The sequence below is a fragment of the Rhinopithecus roxellana genome, chromosome 19 (assembly GCF_007565055.1).
Source record: "Rhinopithecus roxellana isolate Shanxi Qingling chromosome 19, ASM756505v1, whole genome shotgun sequence".
Lineage (NCBI taxonomy): Eukaryota > Metazoa > Chordata > Mammalia > Primates > Cercopithecidae > Rhinopithecus > Rhinopithecus roxellana.
The window spans coordinates 31,198,145-31,198,401 of record NC_044567.1 but is presented as its reverse complement, the minus strand read 5'-3'; positions in this window follow the sequence as shown (position 1 = coordinate 31,198,401).

Below are 257 nucleotides of genomic sequence, written 5' to 3'. Positions count from 1 at the left end.
TGCTATAGAGAAATCTTTCATGAAAGGAGTCCGTCAATGCAGCGACCTTCATGGTTGTCTTAAAAATTTTCCACAATCACCCCAATCTTCAGCAACCACCACCCTGATGAATCACCAGCCATCAACATCGAGGCAAGATCCTCCACAAGCAAAGAGATTAGGACTCCCTGAAAGCTCGGATGACTGTTAGTATTTTTAGTAAATAAAATGTTTTTAATTAAGTATGTTTTTTGCAGACATAACGTTATTGCACATTT